This window comes from Lissotriton helveticus, chromosome 1_1 (assembly GCF_964261635.1).
Source record: "Lissotriton helveticus chromosome 1_1, aLisHel1.1, whole genome shotgun sequence".
In the NCBI taxonomy this organism is placed as follows: domain Eukaryota; kingdom Metazoa; phylum Chordata; class Amphibia; order Caudata; family Salamandridae; genus Lissotriton; species Lissotriton helveticus.
This window is the reverse complement of record NC_136057.1, coordinates 354,277,200-354,295,090: the sequence shown is the minus strand read 5'-3', so window position 1 is coordinate 354,295,090 and position 17,891 is coordinate 354,277,200. Positions and strand designations below refer to the sequence as shown.

The window sequence follows — 17,891 nt, the reverse complement described above, 5'->3', positions numbered from 1 at the left end:
ACTACTCTCTCTCTGCATGATTATTCCCCTCCAACAGCCCTGGAGAGTAAGCGCAGTCAGAGAAATGGCTGCATGTCCGCCCGTCCAATTTAGATGGGTATACATGTAGTCATTTTTTACTGTTCCTCACCGCCTGGTGAAACCTGGCAGTAAGGAACAGTAAAAACATTATAATGCTCCCCCAGCTGGGGGAGAAGTCTCTAATGCGAGGGGAGCTTTACTTTTTTTCATTTAAAAAAAGAAAACACTGTTTCTGGATTTTATTTAAAAAAAAAAGAGTCCTGTTTTCTGGAGGGCTGCATCCTTCTGATGCAGCCCTGCAGCAAATAGTAACATACAGTGACAGGAACATATTATTATTATTATTATGGAATCTTATATAGCGCGTCGTTACCCTAGGGCATCCCAGCGCTCGTACATAACTCAGAGGCAGAGGGGTGAAAAGACAACCTTAGGCGGGGAATAAATGAGTCTTAAGCAACTTTTGGAATTGCATAATGCTGGTTTCTGTCCGTAAATTCATGGGCAACGCATTCCATAACTTAGACACATTCACAGAGAATCTTCTTCCGCCCGTCCGGGCTCTTTTTACTCTGGCCACTTGTACCAGGAATTTGTGGTCAGAGCGTAGTGCTCTAGTAGCCTTATAGGGGAGCACCAAGTTCTCCAGGATGGGAGGACCTCTCCCTTTCAGGATTTTGTGGGCTGTACAAAGGGATTTAAATGTTATCCTCTCCCGCAAAGGGAGCCAATGCAAAGCTCTTAGTGCTGGTTCTGCTGACTGTCTCCTGGACACATTCAGCAGCAGCCTTGCTGCTGCGTTCTGCACCAGCTGAAGTTTTTTGAGGGTTGCCTCCGGCGCGCCCCAAAAAAGCGCATTGCTGTAATCTAACCTCGAAACAACCAGCCCCTGGATGAGGAGTTTCCTAGAGGTCGCCGGGAGCAGAGGTAGTATCTTGCGGGCTGATCGCAGCAAGGCGAAGCAGACTCCAGCAGTTTTCTTTGCATGGGTCTTGAAAGACGGATCTTGTTCAAGCCACACGCCTAAGCTTTTGATCTCTTTTTTGGGAGTTGGAGAGTCGCCAAGGCAACTCGGCCAGCTACCTGGCGGCAAAGAAGGCCCCGAATGTCCTAATAACATCAACTCTGTTTTGGAGCCATTCAATTTTAATGCTGAGTTGCCCATCCAAGCATAGACCTTTGACAAGCAGGAGTGCAAGCGGTCCGGGTGGTCTCCCAATTGGGAGAGGGCCACTACCAACTGGGTATCATCAGCATAGCTGATAATTTTGATACCCAGTGGCGCCACCACATCCTCTAATGGTGCCATATAAACATTAAACAATGTGGGGCTCAGGGAAGAACCCTGAGGCACACCACATTGCAGGGGGATGGGGGCTGATTGTGCACTCCCTTCCCAAACTTGGTAAGTTCGCTGATGGAGAAACGACGCGAGCCACTTTAGGGCCAATCCCGTCACCCCCCACCTCTGACAGTCGTTGGAGTAGCACCTGATGGTTCACGGTGTCAAAAGCCGCACTGAGGTCCAGGAGGATCACTGCCACTGATCCTCCTGAGTCCAAAATGCTCCTGGCTTCTTCCACGACTGCCAGAAGGGCGGTATCAGTGCCTTGGCCTGTATTGAATCCCGTTTGGGAAGTCCGCAGCATGCCATTAGACTCAAGAAAGTGTGACAATTGCCTATTAACCAGTTTCTCCGCAATCTTACCAAACCCGGGTAGCAAGGAGATCGGTCTGAAATTCGCCAGGTCCGATGAATCTAGACCGGGCTTTTTCAGGAGGGCCTTTACGACCGCTTTTTTCCAGCTCGGTGGAACCAACCCCTGTACAAAGGATGCATTGATAAGATCTGTTACTGGTTCCACAATGGTGGTTGTTATCTCCTTAAGGTATCTCATCGGGACCAGATCTCTCGGTGAGCCACTCTTCATAGCCCCAAGAACCTTACGGACTTCATCAGAGGTCACTGAGCTAAAGGCATCGAGCTTAATCTGAGCATCGTATGGCTGTTCACCTAAATCTACTTGCTGAACTGGTGGTAGGGAGCTTACGATGTTTTCTACTTTCCTATGAAAGTAGTTAGCCAGTTCCGTGCATTTCTTTTGGGGGCTCTCATGGTTCACTGGCGGTTCCGGAGTTTTTAACAGGTCTCTGAAGACTTTAAATGACTCTCTAGAGGAATTAGCCGAGTTGCCAATCCTTTCCTCGTAGAACTTGGCTTTGGCATCCCGGATAGCGGCTTTGTATCCTCTCATTGCCGTACGATATTCAATCCAGGTTGCCTCCCCCCAATCCTTTCTCCAAATCCTCTCTAGCCTTTTGCATCCTTTCCTGAGAGTTCTCAACCTTTGGGAATACCAGGGGGCTGATCCCACTCTTTTCTCCCTCTTTGGCATTTTCTTTTTCGGAAGAATAGCATCTAGGGACCTATTTAGCCAATTTTCCAAATTTATATCAGCAATGAGTGGATCCAGCACCGGGCGCGGGCGAGTATCATCTAAATTAGCGATCCAGCGCTCTACTGGTAACCTGGACCAAGCCCTGCCAACCATGTAAGTCCTAGGGATTGTTGCATCCGTTACGTCGGACTGCCACTTAAAAGGAACCAAAAGATGGTCCGACCACGGTAGAGCTAAAGGAGCCGAAGCTTCGATCCTGTCCATGTTTGAAAAGACTGGATCCAATAGGTGGCCCTTACGATGCGTAGCCCCTGAGTTAATTAGATTCATATCAAAGGCTCTCAGATCTCCTACCAGGTCACCAGCAAGTGTGTCCGCCGGGTCATCAAAATGGAGATTAAAATCTCCAAATGCCACAAAATTGGCAGTCGATGATGCTAGAAGCGTGACAGTTTCCATCAGTGAACTGGCAAAATTGCCTACACACCCCGGAGGGCGATACACTAAAAGGCCTGAGATAGAGGTCGTGGCTGACAGCCGTAGAGAGAATTGACAGCTCTCACAGTCAAGCACCCCTCCCTCCTGGGCTCTACAGGCCAACGTATCCCTATAGATAATGGCAAGACCACCTCCTCGTCCAGTAGACCTATCTAGGTGATAAATTAGATAACCAGGAGGGAGGGCTTGCACCATATCAGGACCTGAACAAGACGTTGTCCAAGTTTCTGATAGAAATAAAATATCTAACTCTTGATCCAGGACTAGGGAATTAATTTCAGTGGAGTGACTAGGGAGGGACCTACAATTCAATAAAGCCATCGATAGCGATTTATGTCCTATAGCCTTCTGGCCCTTAATGCATCGAATGCACGTCGTAAAAGGTAAGTCGCTAATATGAATGGCATTGCAGAGCATGTCCTCCGTAGGGCGTAATGAGAGCAGAGCCATTCTAGTGTATGTTATACTGACCTTGGGGGAAGAAGCCAGCGTGTACCGCCCTAAGCCCGTCTGGGCACAGACGGGCTGAACTCTGGCGTAACTCCAGCGGAACAACGGCGAACCCGCTGCGCGTTAACATGGCCAAGTTTTTATAGGAGGTCTAGCGTCGTTATGACGACTAGACCGTGTGACAAATAGCGTCCCACTTACCCCTAAGATGGCCGCACAGTTTGACTCAGAAAGTCAAAAGAAAGGGACCAGGACCCGCAAAGAGCGGTGAGTATTCCAATTAGAGTGCGAGTTAGTGGGGATTAAAAACAGGGGATAATGAAGAACACAAATAAAATAAAATAGTAAAAACGGGCGTTTTTAAAAAATAGTCGCGAAATAGTCGTTATGAGTAGCACTGAAGCGCTGCGCGCTTAAGCAGGCTGCAGCGCGTCCTTCCTGATACCACTGCCCCTTCAAAATGAACAAGAGAGAGCGCCTAGTTTGCCCAAGTTTTATAGGAGGTCTAGCGTCCTTATGACAACTAGACCGTGTGACAAATAGCGTCCCACTTACCCCCAAGATGGCCGCCCAGTTTAACTCAGGAAGTCAAAAGAAAGGGACCAGGACCCGCAAAGAGCGGTGAGTATTCCAATTAGAGTGCGAGTTAGTGGGGATTAAAAACAGGGGATAATGAAGAACACAAATAAAATAAAATAGTAAAAACTGGCGTTTTTAAAAAATAGTCGCGAAATAGTCGTTATGAGTAGCACTGAAGCGCTGCGCGCTTAAGCAGGCTGCAGCGCGTCCTTCCCGATACCACTGCCCCTTCAAAATGAACAAGAGAGAGCGCCTAGTTTGCCCAAGTTTTATAGGAGGTCTAGCGTCCTTATGACGACTAGACCGTGTGACAAATAGCGTCCCACTTACCCCCAAGATGGCCGCCCAGTTTGACTCAGGAAGTCAAAAGAAAGGGACCAGGACCCGCAAAGAGCGGTGAGTATTCCAATTAGAGTGCGAGTTAGTGGGGATTAAAAACAGGGGATAATAAAGAACACAAATAAAATAAAATAGTAAAAACGGGCGTTTTTTAAAAAATAGTCGCGAAATAGTCGTTATGAGTAGCACTGAAGCGCTGCGCGCTTAAGCAGGCTGCAGCACGTCCTTCCTGATACCACTGCCCCTTCAAAATGAACAACATACCTTTATAAATGTCATTTATAAATCTGGCGGCTGGAGAATTCTCGGCCTGTCGGACGTAAAGTCCTCTGCCAGACCATTGTAGAATACTCTGTGCGCCAGAATATAAATCAGGCCCTAACTCAGAAGGTAACATGTTTGACAGGGATAAACCTGGTTGTTATATCTAACCCTCTCTCCATTGTGGGCGACCTCAAAGGTCCCAGACTACTGCAACCATTGACTATCACTAGTGCTTTGTGGTGCCATTTCTACTTAAAACTTTCCAAACCCACCCCAAAACATTATCCAATTGCTTACAAGACCCAGTAATCGCAACCAAGAAACATCATAAAAAATCATTCTCTCCCACCGGTCCCCATCTCGTTTGTACTCTGGGATGTCCAAGATAATAAATAATTCTCAAAGCCGAACCAGTGATTTATAAACAGCATCAAAGAGCGTGACACTATAAGTTTTACAATGCTGGATTCCTAAAACCTCAATATGGCTAAACCTCAGTATTTGCACTCCCAGGCACCAGCTCATTTAGAGGACTCATAATTCCTGCCAAATACAAATGCTTTTCAGCTGCTATCCCACTAACGTAGCAAAGTCCCATGCGTTTGACAGGAACATCCAGACTGGACAATATTCTGCATTTCTAATGGCTCATCGGAAAAAGTAGGTAGAATGATATGTTGCCTTTGCTCAAGTCATCACAGTACATCGCTCTGCCTAGTTCCTCTGTTACAAAATATAATGTCTTGATCCTTAACATTCCACCGAAAACTCGGTGTTCTGACCCAGAAATGAAACAGTAGCGATGTCAAGTTGTCTCATGTCAGATGTGAATAACTTATCTTGTACTTGCAGTTCTGGATTTACAAAGGCTAAACTACAAGTGCCAGAATAGAAATAAAAAACCCGACCTGCATAAACTACTTAATAGTTGCCACCTGGCACCATGTCACAGGAATACCTTCACCCAGTGCAAACTTTGGCCAAAAGCACTTTGCTTGCTGGAACTTACAGCTGAAACCACAGGTTTCAACTTGCAGTACGCAGTACATTGCCTGCGAAGAAGCCAGGACTGGATAAAGGTGCTCCTAGGATGCATGTGTGTGGCATTTATTTGGAGAGAAACTATTCGTATTTGTGGTATTTCTCAAGAGCATTAGGCCAAAAGGCATCAACTCGCTAAACAAGAGGAAAGACAGACTGTACCGTGAAACCAGCCAAAATGCAGCCAAGTTCACCTAGAAATACAGGGCTAGTTCAAGGGTGTCCAAGGCAGGTCCACTAGGGCCTGGGCCGCATTTTTAGGATATAAACAGAAGATAACAAAGTCAGTAGCTATCCTAAAAAGCTTGAACATATTCAGCCCATGTGGACCTCCATTAGACGACCTGGATGAAATGTTTGCTGCTCTTCTGACTCTCTCGGTGATGGCTGAAAGAAAGCCAGCAGGCATGATTCCCAAGCAGTCGCTGCGGCTCCTTCATTGCAACAAAGGGATAATGTTTTTTTAGGTTTTGCCTGCAAGTGCGCACGTAGTGTGCATGCGCTAAAAACCTTATGAGTTCTATGTGGGATCGATGACCCGCCTCTGTCTCCCATTGGCTAGCTCCATAAATAGAGGCTAGCCATTGGGAGACAGAGGCTGTCAATCACGCTTTCCCGTGAAAACGCGATTCGGGGGCGTTTCTCGGTCTTTTTTAAGTCCCGCCCCTTTGTCCTGGGCCGCGCTGTCATTGGCTGCCGGCCCGGGACACCCCTGTGACGTCATTCCCCGGGCCGCGCTGTGATTGGCTGGCCGGCCCGGGACCTGACTTGTTTTTAATGGTAGCTGCGTGTTTATTTTTGCATCTCGGGCGACTGCTTGTTTTAGACGGTGAGTGGAAATAAGTCGAGGTGCGGCCGCACGCCGCAACCAGGTGTCAGCAGTACCAGCACGACCCTATCCACCCTCCGAAATCTGAAAAGCCAAATTAAATAAATTGCGAAAGAACACCCCGGGGTATGATGTGACACGCAATGTCCCCACGTCTCGTCAATGGACACCTGTACACTCTCAAGCCCGCACTGTCAATTATTTACAAGTTACACTTTATTCTAATCGGTACACAGGCTTCGCCCTCCCCCACTTTCCAATCCCAAATGGAGACAAGCTTGCTGAGGCAGGCAGGCCGCTTAGGCCCCGCAAGAAAGAACCCAGTGGCCCATTATGACCTAAATCAGCGAGGCAAAGAGAGGAAAACACATTGCAGAGTGAACGAGTCCGCATCTCGACCTTTGACCCTGCCCAGGTGCCTCTAGACATAATAGCTCACCGCGTGTGTGCCTGCACGGAGTCTCGAGTGCGCGCAAAGGCACGGCCCGATCACCTCGCTCGCGGTAAGGCTGTGTGCAAAGGGTCACCTTGCTGTGCACACAGTTAATTTATGTCATGCGCGCGCCCTCCCTCCCCGCGTGCATGCCTGTGTGCCGACACGTCCTTAGGTCTGACATTTCTGATAGATATATCTGTGATATACATAAGTTCACCAAAATTACTGCGCTGGACACGTTCGCCCACAGGCTTAAGTTACAGTAGGTTTGTACCGAAGTACACAGTGCCGTCTTTTGTGGGCAAAAAGTGCTGCAGCAACAAATAATGTGCGAATGCATGAACCACTTTATGTTACAGTATATGTACGGTTACTTTGTGGCATGCATGTAGTGGTAGGCATCTTACTGCGTATGCATGTTCGTATGCAGGGCCAGCTGTGTGTGTGTGAAATCACCCAAGTGTACGGATGTGCACACGTACAGCGTCATCTTGGGTATACCCATATGGTCAACAACATATTTGAACTCGGTAATCTTACCACGCTGTGTGTATGAATTAATGGTCACCTTAATATGGGAGCATACACCAGGCTATTTTGGTGTGTGTGTGTGCGCGCACCGGGCCTAAGCTCTGGTTGTGTGCGCGCACCCAAGAGATCCCTACTTCCCTACTTTTTGTATGAGTGCAGTCATTGCCGTACTGTCACCCTGTGCGCGCACACGAGGGATCCCCACAGTGAGTTCCCTCTCGGCTCACATGTCCACACAGGACTGCCTTGCTGTGCTTAAAAACATTTCAATGTGTTCATGCGTGCACATATTTGACTGTCTGCTACTACAGATCCAGGTTTTGCACATCCATGCATAGAGCGGATGAGTGGGAAGGGGTCTTTACCTGGTGGCAGCATCTCTCTGCAGACGAGTGTTCGCCTCGCACGACATTCTCCGCAAGAGAGCAGGCTGCTGTCTAGGACCTTTGCTGTAGTTCATCTCGGTCATTCATTACGGTGCGCAGGGCTTTAAGTGGGATGGAAAAAGCATGAAAGGAACGGGGCCTATTTAATTAAGGATATGACTTAAACATGCACACTAACGTTTGTGTAGATAGCCACCCTAACCACGCGTTTGCATTGAACAACTGCAGCCGGTATACGTGACCTTTGCTCAGTGCCTTTGCAGAGAGGCCAAGGATTGGATGAACACCTAATCTTTGCGAGAGTTTAAGCTATTGGCAATGTAATGACAATGCCATTTATTTATGTGTTTTCAAAACCAACACATAAATACAAATTTTGTCATTTACAATGCCAATAGCTCTAACTTCTCCAAAGGCGAAACCGTTGCATTGTAAATGCTTGTTTTACATAGTATGCACACATCCGTTTCGAAGCGCTGTAAACAAAAGCTATTGTTGTTACCCAACTCAAATATATTATTATCCTGTAGGAAGGTTGATCCCTGACTATGGTTGCCCCCAACTTTTTGCCTGGTGTTTTGCTGGTTTTCTGACTTAGTTGACCTGAGGCCCTGCTATTCAGGACCTCAGGCCCACTGCTCTCTCTGTAAAATGGATTCCATGTACCTTAGGTGCATATCTAAATTGGATACTGAGCCACCTTATCAGTCCCTGTACAGTGTACCTTAGGTACCCAGGGCATAGGTGTACCCAGGGCCTACCAGGGGCTGCAGCATGTATTATGCCACCCCTGGCTGGCCATCCAAATCTGACACAACTGGCTGCTCGACAGCTGGGGCAAGGTGGTGTACTCACCCTTTGCTTTAGATATAGTATACCTATATCTAACCCTAAAATGGACACACAGATCTCCTATCAGTCACTCCTATAGCAGGCCTTAACAATCCTGAAGGCAGAGTGCTTGGAATCGTGTGAGATGGTGCTCTAGCATGAGCTGAGCCTGTCTGCGGCTTTCGGGATCCATCCCTTAGCCGTTTCCATGATATCGCATACCATATACTCTTAAGTGCATTATAATCCTCGCGGTTATGTGCCAACTCTGGTATCGCTTTATCAAAACATGTCGAGTAAGGTGTCATACGAATTGGAATACTAACCCCTCGCCAATTCTGGCGACGGGATTAGCATTCCACCCTTCTAGAGGGACACGACATGCCTGTAACCTATAACCCGGTTAAAAGTCAGACAGAGCCTTAGCATCCACAAAATGGATGCTGCCACCGAGACACAAGTCTGCCCTCCTGCTGCTGGGAGTCCTCCCAGAGCAGGAGATAAGGACAAAGGGTTTCCTGCCAGGGGCGGTGCCAGCACCGTCCCAGACAGGGTTTTGTGTATTGTAGGTAGGCAGGGCTTTAGAGGAAGGTGACTGCACGTGGCACCCCGGTGCTCACTGTGCATAGGCCGGCTGAAACCAGTTCCAGGGTCACTCCAGACCCTGTGCTGGGGAAAAGCCCGCCAAGGAAGTGGGTGTAACCACCCCCCTCCTGGTCCCACCCATAGGGCAGGACTTAGTCGCGTGCCAGCCCCTTTTTACAGGATAAAGGTAGAGACTGGCCCCCTTCCAAATCAGATCATCTTTGAATCCTGAAACTACTTTCCACGAAAGGAACTCAAGACTTCTTCCTAAGATTTCTCCCTTGTGACTAAGGAGTAGTCACCCTGCATCCGCAGGCACCATCTAAGAACACTGCGGTCTGCTGCAAGTCTCTCCTCCGGATCAAGACTGCCCAGCTCGACGAGAACCGGCTTCCCTGGCACCTCTGACCTCTACCTGCATCATCAGTCACGCTGAGATTCGTGGGTGTGACGAGACCTCGAGGGACCGGCCATCTTCAAGACTGCACGACTTCTTTCCAGCAAGCCCGCCGAGTGAATTCCTGGTGAGTGCTTTGGGGTCCGAGAAGCCCCCACCCTGAGCAGCTCCAGCACCGAAGTGCAGCCCCCCAGCATCTCCACGATCTGCGTGGGGCCCTTCTGCTTTTTGCTGCTCACCGCGTTGTTTGGCTACTAGCCCGCTGGCTTGTGGCCTTCCTGACGACGCCCGACGACATTTCTGCTGCTGGTCTGGTTGCTCCAGACTGGCCCTTGCTCCCTTCCAGAAGAGGAGCACCCCGGACCCTCCTGGTCCACTCAAGACGCCATTTTGAGTCCACCGCGTGGGCTTGAATTAGCCAAGGCTTGTTGCCCACTCCTGGGTAACTTCGACGCCGACGACTCCATTCTTCGTGGGACAGCTCGCACCTCCATCCTGGTCGCCGACAACGCCTCCTGGTCCGAGAGACTGCAGAGCCCAGCAGCGCCCACTCACCTGACTGCGGTGACTTCGCCCGGTGCCATCCTGGTGCCCACTTAATCACTGGCTAGTGATTCAAGAACTTGGTCCCCTCTGCTTTCAGGTTTTCTTCTTCCTTGATCCAGGCTTGGATCCATCGAACTTTTCTTCACTGGTCGCCTGCCAGCAACTTCTTCCTTCCAGGCTCCTGGTCCGGCAACGAGATCCCCGACGTCTTTTCAGACCTATGCAGCTGCAGCCCCTGGGCTAGGTAACTTCGGCACTCCGGTGTCCCAGCATAGCCTCACTATCCAAGGGTCAGGATCCACTGTCGTTTTCTTCCTACCAGGTCGGGTTCGCCCGTGAACACTAACTCTGTGAATTCTAGCTTCCATAGACTTTGTCCCGCATCCCGCGTGAGAGTGCACACTCTGCACCCGAGTCCCCTGGGCCTCCTAACAGTAATCTAACGATTCCCTAGTCCAGTCCTAGCGATTCCAAAGCCTATTAGAACTGTTACTTACCTGCTAGTAATTCGCATTCCACTTTTAGTGTATATGGTTTTTCGTGCCCCTCGGGCATTTGTGTAACGTGCTAACTTAAAAGTATTTTCGTAAGAGTTTTGTTGTGTGCTTAGCTCCCTGTCTCATAAAGAGCCAGGGTAGTCTTGTTATAAATAAATACACTGTTTATTTTCATAACAACTTGTGTGGTGTCCTTTCACTGGGTGTTCAAGGGGTAATGTGATGGTAAAACAGCTGGCTTAACACGCCCTCTAGAGTCTTAGCCTTAGACTGCTCGTATCCATGCTACTAGGATAGCTGGTCTATAAGGTTGACTTACAACCAATCATCAATAAGGGTTGTTTGGACTGATATATAGTGATCACTAGAATAGTGAGCACTGCACATCAGGCCAACTTCTCACATTGGTGGCAGCGGTGGGATTTGAGCTTGCTGTTGTTTTACCACACATGCCCTAAGAATATCTTGTGAAAGATCACATAAGTACTAAAGGTACATATAACTTAGCTTAGAATACTCTGAGTTCTACTGAACCAGCTGTTGTAGCTCCTAGGGCTTAGCACACCCTAAACTACAACTCTAGCAAGGGATCAGTAGGCAAACATATAGTGTAGGTAAGTGCACCACTTACACCTCACTAGAAAAGCATGTCTACCCAGGGAGAATCTACTGAGACTCCCCTGGTCAGTGTTGACCCTCCACAGGTCACTTCAAGATATGCAGCTCTCAGTTTCCAGGAGATGAGACAAATCTGTGTCTCCAGGAAACTGAAGCAGGGGTCTAACCCCACCACTCCCTTTCTGATAGGTCTCTTAGAGACATATGATGCCAGAAATCTTTCTCAGTTACATGAGAACATGCCAGCCTTAGAGGGAACCTCTGGGGATCCAGACCTCCCCAACACTGATTCAGCAGTTGAGGAGGGGGATCAGGAGGAACTCTCTGGGGATGAGGTAGACAAAGGTCTTGAGGTAGTCAGAAGGCTAACTAGGACCAACTTAGACTTACTTGGGCTAGGATCTGGGGGACCCCCAGTACTAACCCGAAGTGGGCCTAACCTTGGAGTTAGGAGAGATAGATCTCTTTCTAGGGACTCCAATAGATCTCTGCACTCTAATGCCTCTTCTCAGGGGAGAAGGAATCCTCCACAGAGGAGATTCACTTCCCCTCAGAGAAGGGAGCATGAAGCTAGGATGAGACAAGCTGAACTGAGGATTGAAAGGGAAGAACTTGCCCTGGCCAAAGAGAAGCTTGCCTTTGCTAGAGAGCAGCAGATAAGTGGGTTAGCACCCACTGGTGGCAGCAATCTCCCAAGAGATAGGGAGAAGGGTTTAGATACTAAACACCTGACAAAAATAGTGCCCCCCTTTAAGCAAGGGGATGACATCCAGAAATGGATGGCTGCTTTGGAGAGGGCCTGCACTGTGCAGTGCATTCCCCAGAGTCAGTGGGCAGCTATACTGTGGCTCTCCTTTGATGGTAAAGGTAGAGATAAGCTCCTCACTACAAGAGTGGAGGATGCTAACAATTACCAGGTCCTGAAAAATGCACTGGTTGATGGGTTTGGCTTAACCACTGAGCAGTACAGGTTGCTGTTCAGAGACACCCAGAAAACTCAGTCTCAGGACTGGTCAGACTTTGTTGATTGTGCCACTAAGGCTTTGGAAGGCTGGCTACTGGGTAGTAAGGTTACTGATTTCAAGGGATTGTATAATCTAATTATGAGAGAGCAAGTCTTAAATAATTGTCAGAACCAGTTATTACACCAGCACCTGGTAGACTCTGATCTGACCTCTCCACAAGAATTGGGTAAGAGGGCAGACAAATGGGTCAGAACCAGGATTAGGCCCAAGAACCAAGGTGGTGACCAGAAAAAGGAATCAACCAAGCCTCAAGAGGGGGGTGGGTCCCAGAATCCTTCCAACAACCAGACGAAACCTTATTGTTATCCCTGTAAACAGGTGGGTCATTTAAAAACTGACAGCAGTTGCCCAAAGAATAACAATAAGGAAAACATACCCCCAAGTAACATTCCCAAACCTCCTGTTACTACTAGTAGTAATCCCCCAGGTGGTGGGAGTGCCCCCAAGAATTTGGGTGCATTTACTTTGGGAGTTCCTGGGGACTCTGGCCTAACCAGGTCCCCAAACTTAGATACTCTTGTCTGTGAGACTGGCATGGGGTTTGCCAACTTCACAACTTGTCCCAACACTTTGGGCAAGTACAGACAGGAGCCCCTCATCAATGGTATAAAAGTTGAGGCCTATAGAGATACAGGGGCTAGCATCACTATGGTGACTGAGAGTCTAGTCCCCTCCAGGCAACTTTTACCTGGTGCCACATACCAGGTGACCAATATTGATGGAGTACAGAGAGATCATCCCATGGCAGTGGTCAATCTCAGCTGGGGAGGTGTCACTGGCCACAAGAGAGTGGCAGTGTCACCAAACTTGCCTGTAGATTGCCTACTGGGGAATGATTTAGAGCTCTCAGCCTGGGCTGAAGTAGAGCAAGAAACCCATTCTAGAATGGTAAACATCCATGGAAAGGTTAGTGGGGCAGTGTTAGCCACAGCCCCAGTCCAAGATATCCTCCCTGAACAGGTCAGGAGGGTTGTGCCAGTCACAACCCAATCTCAGACAACTTCCTTCCCAGAACAGGTTGTCAAGGCTGTGATGGTCACAGCCCACGCCCAAACTGAGCCCCCTCCTGAAAAGGTTGGGAGAGTTGTGATGGCCACAGCTCAAACTCAGACAGATGACAGTGTTGTGAAGCCTGAAACTATGGATCACTCCACTCAGACAGAGAGTATTGAGGAGGAAGAGAAATCTCCCTCCCACCAGACTTTAGGAAAGGATCAGCCTCCTCAGGGAACTGATCTGACCCCTTGTGAAGAAACTGCCACAGAGGTAGTCAGGCCTAGCCTGGCAGAACCCCTGATGTCAGTGGACCCTTCCAAGGTGGGACCCAGTCTGGAGCAGGTAACCTGCCCCTCTCTACCCTGCCTCAGTCAGCCCAGGGCTGTAGAGGTCAGGAAGGCCAGTGTTGGACCCCAAAGGGCCCCCTGTCCAAAAGAATTCCCCAATCAGCAGATTAAGGGCACTGAAGCTAGTAGTCCTAGCCAAGTGAAAATAAAATCAACTCCTGAGGGATCCCCCTTAAATTTAGTTAGGGACCTCCCACAGATGGACACTGTTGGGCACAGCCAAACCTGGGACCTGAGGGCCCCAAACCTGACCTGTCCCTCCAGTAAGCCAAACAGAGGGACCCAACCTCCAGCTGTAGGTAGCCAGAGGTTGACCCTGAGAGCCCAAAACAACTCAGTCTTGGAAAGAAAGGCCTCTATGGTGGATGATGATTGGAGGAAGCTGAGCCCAAAGTTAGTGGAGCCTCACTTCAGTACTCCATTTCAGCACCAGCCTTTTTTTTTGACAAAACACACCACAGGTAGAGATTCCCTATGGTGGAGACCCTCAGACACCCTTAGGGTGAGGGATTGCTTAGTGGACCATGACATAGGGGGTAACCATGCCAGTGCTGGTACTTCCTTAAATGGCCACTTAGGCAATATAGGCTTACCTGGACAAGGATAGCCTTATCTCCTTTCGTTTGGGGGGGGGTTATGTAGGAAGGTTGATCCCTGACTATGGTTGCCGCCAACTTTTTGCCTGGTGTTTTGCTGGTTTTCTGACTTAGTTGACCTGAGGCCCTGCTATTCAGGACCTCAGGCCCACTGCTCTCTCTGTAAAATGGATTCCATGTACCTTAGGTGCATATCTAAATTGGATACTGAGCCACCTTATCAGTCCCTGTACAGTGTACCTTAGGTACCCAGGGCATAGGTGTACCCAGGGCCTACCAGGGGCTGCAGCATGTATTATGCCACCCCTGGCTGGCCATCCAAATCTGACACAACTGGCTGCTCGACAGCTGGGGCAAGGTGGTGTACTCACCCTTTGCTTTAGATATAGTATACCTATATCTAACCCTAAAATGGACACACAGATCTCCTATCAGTCACTCCTATAGCAGGCCTTAACAATCCTGAAGGCAGAGTGCTTGGAATCGTGTGAGATGGTGCTCTAGCATGAGCTGAGCCTGTCTGCGGCTTTCGGGATCCATCCCTTAGCCGTTTCCATGATATCGCATACCATATACTCTTAAGTGCATTATAATCCTCGCGGTTATGTGCCAACTCTGGTATCGCTTTATCAAAACATGTCGAGTAAGGTGTCATACGAATTGGAATACTAACCCCTCGCCAATTCTGGCGACGGGATTAGCATTCCACCCTTCTAGAGGGACACGACATGCCTGTAACCTATAACCCGGTTAAAAGTCAGACAGAGCCTTAGCATCCACAAAATGGATGCTGCCACCGAGACACAAGTCTGCCCTCCTGCTGCTGGGAGTCCTCCCAGAGCAGGAGATAAGGACAAAGGGTTTCCTGCCAGGGGCGGTGCCAGCACCGTCCCAGACAGGGTTTTGTGTATTGTAGGTAGGCAGGGCTTTAGAGGAAGGTGACTGCACGTGGCACCCCGGTGCTCACTGTGCATAGGCCGGCTGAAACCAGTTCCAGGGTCACTCCAGACCCTGTGCTGGGGAAAAGCCCGCCAAGGAAGTGGGTGTAACCACCCCCCTCCTGGTCCCACCCATAGGGCAGGACTTAGTCGCGTGCCAGCCCCTTTTTACAGGATAAAGGTAGAGACTGGCCCCCTTCCAAATCAGATCATCTTTGAATCCTGAAACTACTTTCCACGAAAGGAACTCAAGACTTCTTCCTAAGATTTCTCCCTTGTGACTAAGGAGTAGTCACCCTGCATCCGCAGGCACCATCTAAGAACACTGCGGTCTGCTGCAAGTCTCTCCTCCGGATCAAGACTGCCCAGCTCGACGAGAACCGGCTTCCCTGGCACCTCTGACCTCTACCTGCATCATCAGTCACGCTGAGATTCGTGGGTGTGACGAGACCTCGAGGGACCGGCCATCTTCAAGACTGCACGACTTCTTTCCAGCAAGCCCGCCGAGTGAATTCCTGGTGAGTGCTTTGGGGTCCGAGAAGCCCCCACCCTGAGCAGCTCCAGCACCGAAGTGCAGCCCCCCAGCATCTCCACGATCTGCGTGGGGCCCTTCTGCTTTTTGCTGCTCACCGCGTTGTTTGGCTACTAGCCCGCTGGCTTGTGGCCTTCCTGACGACGCCCGACGACATTTCTGCTGCTGGTCTGGTTGCTCCAGACTGGCCCTTGCTCCCTTCCAGAAGAGGAGCACCCCGGACCCTCCTGGTCCACTCAAGACGCCATTTTGAGTCCACCGCGTGGGCTTGAATTAGCCAAGGCTTGTTGCCCACTCCTGGGTAACTTCGACGCCGACGACTCCATTCTTCGTGGGACAGCTCGCACCTCCATCCTGGTCGCCGACAACGCCTCCTGGTCCGAGAGACTGCAGAGCCCAGCAGCGCCCACTCACCTGACTGCGGTGACTTCGCCCGGTGCCATCCTGGTGCCCACTTAATCACTGGCTAGTGATTCAAGAACTTGGTCCCCTCTGCTTTCAGGTTTTCTTCTTCCTTGATCCAGGCTTGGATCCATCGAACTTTTCTTCACTGGTCGCCTGCCAGCAACTTCTTCCTTCCAGGCTCCTGGTCCGGCAACGAGATCCCCGACGTCTTTTCAGACCTATGCAGCTGCAGCCCCTGGGCTAGGTAACTTCGGCACTCCGGTGTCCCAGCATAGCCTCACTATCCAAGGGTCAGGATCCACTGTCGTTTTCTTCCTACCAGGTCGGGTTCGCCCGTGAACACTAACTCTGTGAATTCTAGCTTCCATAGACTTTGTCCCGCATCCCGCGTGAGAGTGCACACTCTGCACCCGAGTCCCCTGGGCCTCCTAGCAGTAATCTAACGATTCCCTAGTCCAGTCCTAGCGATTCCAAAGCCTATTAGAACTGTTACTTACCTGCTAGTAATTCGCATTCCACTTTTAGTGTATATGGTTTTTCGTGCCCCTCGGGCATTTGTGTAACGTGCTAACTTAAAAGTATTTTCGTAAGAGTTTTGTTGTGTGCTTAGCTCCCTGTCTCATAAAGAGCCAGGGTAGTCTTGTTATAAATAAATACACTGTTTATTTTCATAACAACTTGTGTGGTGTCCTTTCACTGGGTGTTCAAGGGGTAATGTGATGGTAAAACAGCTGGCTTAACACGCCCTCTAGAGTCTTAGCCTTAGACTGCTCGTATCCATGCTACTAGGATAGCTGGTCTATAAGGTTGACTTACAACCAATCATCAATAAGGGTTGTTTGGACTGATATATAGTGATCACTAGAATAGTGAGCACTGCACATCAGGCCAACTTCTCACATATCCAATGTAATATTAGTATTACATCTAAGGAGGAGGAGCATCATGGCTTGGAAAGGATTCATTTAAAATGAAACTGAGAAGGATTTAAACAGATGTCAAGTGACTCGTGCCACCTGTGACACCTTAACCCAGTTCTGGGTTTTTATACTCACCACCTTCGATTTTTAGACTTTTTTCTCATTTCATGGCACCACAGAACCCAGCATAAAAGTTGTTGTTAGTAACACAAAACAGGTTGTCTAAAGTGATGCAAGAAGGCCAGTTCACCCCTAACACCTGCTTGTCTCTATCTCTTTCCAGAAGACTCCCTTAGCAATTTTGCTGGTTACCATAAAAGGCCATATGCTGCAATACATCCTCATATCCATGCCATCCATTATTGTAATTAGATATTCCATTTATAATACTCTTAAAGAGGTACTCGTGTGAACTCGCTTCCAGAGCTGTTCATCGTTGGGTTTACGGTAACCTGCAACCGGCAGAACATTCGCCTCAAGCTCCGAAGCGCCTCAAATCAGCCATTAGGTGTCGTTTTAGCGCTAGACAACAGCCCACATAAATATATTAGCCTGTGACGCTCAGAGCAAGGGTCCGACAGAGCTATGAGGCAACACCAGTGCCAGACCAAGCGCTATACAGTTCGGCTACACTTTGGTTGCAGGCACTGGGCAGTTCAGATGCAGAGCGCCCGAGTGGAGAGGCAGCCCTGCACCTGTACACTCTGGTGCTCAAAAACATGGACCGGAAGGAAGCGGGTCTCCGGGGTTTTAGGCGCTAGAACAGTATCTCCACCTAGCATTCCAGTATTGTCAGCCTACAGTGAGATAACAAGCCGCTGCTATGGTCTGCGTCGCCCCGGGGGCTTCCCCGAAGGCCGCCGCCAGCACGCTCTACCTTACGTC

At 49.3% G+C, this 17,891-nt stretch overlaps 1 protein-coding gene across 2 annotated transcripts in view; it reads right to left on the bottom strand.

Moving 5' to 3' along the window:
* MICAL3 (microtubule associated monooxygenase, calponin and LIM domain containing 3) overlaps positions 1 to 17,891 on the bottom strand; it is a 2,019,125-nt gene that overhangs the window by 2,000,942 nt on the left and 292 nt on the right. The gene's annotated exons all lie outside the window — the stretch shown is intronic.